The following is a 3,554-nucleotide window of genomic DNA, read 5'->3' on the forward strand; positions in this document are numbered from 1 at the left end:
GGAAGGATGAAAAACAACCAAGTGTAAAGTTCAAAGGTGACAATGTTCTAATCAAAGCAATAAAAATTGATTACTTTCAAATATTTATCCAAATTTAAATGACAAATGCCAAAGCTAAACATTAAACTGTGAATGAATAAAATGTGAGTGGTTCCAATTCTAGAAGACAAGGATATTGGGGCGCCTGGGTGGCACAGTCGGTTGAGCGTCCGACTTCAGCCAGGTCATGATCTCGTGGTCCGTGAGTTCGAGCCCCGCGTTGGGCTCTGGGCTGATGGCTCAGAGCCTGGAGCCTGTTTCCGATTCTGTGTCTCCCTCTCTCTCTGCCCCTTCCCCGTTCATGCTCTGTCTCTCTCTGTGTCAAAAATAAATAAATGTTAAAAAAAATATTTTTTTAAGTTCAAAAGAAAAGGTTATATGTATGCATTAGAAAAACTTTTGAGAAAAGTACACCAAAATTTTATTTATTTTTATTTATTTTATTTATTTTTATTTTTTAAAAATGTTTGTTCATTTTTGAGAGAGAGACAGAGCCTGAGCAGCGGAGGGGCAGAGAGAGAAAGGAGACACAGAATCTGAAGCAGGCTCCAGGCTCTGAGCTGTCAGCAGGGAGCCCCACACCAGGCTCCAACCCACAAATCGTGAGATCATGACCTGAGCTGAAGTCAGAGGCTTAACCAACTGAGCCACCCAGGTGCCCTATTTTTAATTGTTTTAAGTTTGTTTATTTTGACAGAGAGGGAGGGCGGGGGGGGGGTGCAGAGAGAGAGAGACGGAGAGAGAGAGAATCCCAAGCAAGCTCCGCTCTGTCAGCACAGAGCCTGATGCAGGGCTTGAACTCGTGAACCGTGAGATGATGACTTGAGCTGAAACAACTGAGCCACCCAGGTGCCCCACCGAACAGGTGTTGCTGTTTTTGGCTATGAGCTTACTGATAAATTGTATTTTCCTGTATATACTTTCTATGTTTTGAAAAGTATAATGATGAAAAAAAAATGTATCTAGTTTCCTATAAAATATAATAATGATGGAAGAAATTATCAGCAACAACATTCCGTATCTCTGGAAGATTTAGTGCAGTTTCCCATTTAGAAGGTAGGTACGTATCTACACTCCCAGATTTGTCTCCAGATAAAAATATGTGGGAAAGGGGAAATCCTGGGTAGGTTCTCAGCCAAAAGGGAAAATTTGAAGGAAGTCATACTAATATCTCTATTTGTGTAGCACTTTTTACTTTACAAAGCCTATTTACAAATGCTATTGAATTGTCAGAAAAGATCATATAGATACTGTTGTTTCCATTTCACAAACAAGAAGGTGACGCTCAAAAAGATTAAATGACAAAAATAATGGAATTTGCAAATAACCAGCCTGGGACTTGAATTTAGGTCTTCTAGGTTAAAAAAAAAAAAAAAAAGTGATAAAGAAGAAAAAAGAACATAGCATTGGTGTTGTTTCAGAAACTTTTCCTAGAAGTTGCCCATGAAAATAATATTAGATATTTTTTCCTGTGACTCATTCTGAAAAAAAAAAAAAAAAAAAAAAAAAAAAAAAAAAAAAAATCTGTTTATTCCCTAGGGAAATTCCACACTATTATTTTCAAGTTTTAGGAGTGTTTTGGTTTTTATGTTGTTTGGTTTTTGTTGGACAAAAATGTTCGGCGCTGATGGCTATTTGTGTCGTTCTTACAAAAACAATGAAATTTCAAGAGAACTTTGAACAAGGCAAATAGCGCTAGAGAGTTTTAGTGGGTACGTATTTGTGCTCGGGTGGAAACTAAGATAAAATGAGGAACTCTCATTAACCAAAACTGAATTGAATGTTTACAGTCTAAACATTAATAAACATTAAAAGGTTGAGAAGCTGAAAGATACTCAATCTACATAGAGAGGAAAATGGCATGTGGATTTGTTAAAAAAAAAAAAAAAAAAAAAAGTAAGAGCCTCAAATAAATCTGGGCAGGAATAATGTGTTTGTCCTAAAGTCAGGGCAAGAAGTCTGCTGTTCGCACAAAGACCAGCAAAGGCCATTAAAGGGAATTTTAGGACGGGAGTGACATTGTCAGAAGGGCAACAGAGGAAGTTGATTTTGGCAGCAGCTTTGGGAAAGGACTTAACGAGGAAAAAAAGGCTGAAGAAGAGGCTTCTCTCAAAGGGAGTAATGACTATACAATGTACATAGGTGGAGTTGTACAAACGGAAAAGCTTGCGCATACAAGAGTCATCTGTTTTAAACTTTTAGGGAAACTTTCTACTTCAAGTCCTTTTAATCAAATCTTATTTTTCACCTGTCTGTCCACTATACTTTTGCATTTAGCTTTCATTAACTTCCTCACAATCATTATAACCACCGTTGTGTTTTAAAATCGTCTGCTTTGACCACCTGCATTAACCTTAGGTTGTGTCCCAACAAGGCTCAGGCATGTTTAATCGGTTGTTGAGCCCGACCATCTGGGCATTCCAAACTCCAGTAGTAAGAATTAACACCTTGGTCTTGAAATTTTAGAACAAAACACCCATTGTTTCAAACATCATTCTATGTCATGAATTTGTGTTAAGGGGTGTTGGAGTAGGGGCGAAAAGCTATTACTCAGGCTCTTTTAATAGCTTTTAGCTTGTTGGGACGTGAGTTTCAATTCTTTGAACTCTTCTCCTCCTATTTATCCAGAACAGTTCATTGTTGGATAAACACCTAGCAGCCTCTAGGGTTTCTCTTGTTTGTTTTTTCTTTTTTTTCCATACTGTTGCTAATTTATTTTGCACCAAGCTGCTTTGTATTTTTAAGCTATATCCAGACTAATGGCAACTGTTAATACATGTTTAAAGTATGCAAAGTAAGATACCAACTGTCAGAAAGAAAAAAAATATACTTTAAACAGTTACCATTTTCGTATATACTATTTTCTTAAGTTTATTTATTTTGAGAGAGAGAGAGTACATGTGTGCAGGAGGGGCAGAGAGAGAGAGAGAGAGGGAATGAGAGAGAGAGAGAGAGAGAGAGAGAGATAAGATCCCAAACTCGGATCTCATGAACTATAAGATTATGACCTGAGCCAAAATCTTGAGTCAGACGCTTAACCCACTTGGCTCATATAGACTATTGTTTATCATGAAATTTAAGAGATTTATGAGTCTTTTTTTTAGTGATTTAAGTTGTTCAGAACAGAGACAGTACATCATACCAGTCTTCATTGGTGTGATGTAGGAAAGGCCAATGCCATTTCTAGATCGTGCTTTTTCATCTCAATACTACTAGAGGATTCATCACGTAAGCAGACTACAGTAGAACTGATTAGGCTATTGATAGATGTGCCTAGGAGCCACAGCACGTGCCTTTGGACACTGAAGGAAGGACTTTTTCCAAGAGAATGTGTTCTTGATTGCTTAATGGAATTTATGTGTAGAAAGGCTCCAGGGATTTAAGTGTGGCCATGAGAACTCATTGGCCTTGGTAAAATCGGCCCTCTCCCTACTGTCACACCACCTTTGGCAGGATCGAAGGAAGGGCCATAAACTGTGGCTTCTTAGTGATCCCACCTGGCCCTCTCCTACAAA

The sequence above is a fragment of the Prionailurus bengalensis genome, chromosome B1 (assembly GCF_016509475.1).
Source record: "Prionailurus bengalensis isolate Pbe53 chromosome B1, Fcat_Pben_1.1_paternal_pri, whole genome shotgun sequence".
In the NCBI taxonomy this organism is placed as follows: Eukaryota; Metazoa; Chordata; class Mammalia; order Carnivora; family Felidae; genus Prionailurus; species Prionailurus bengalensis.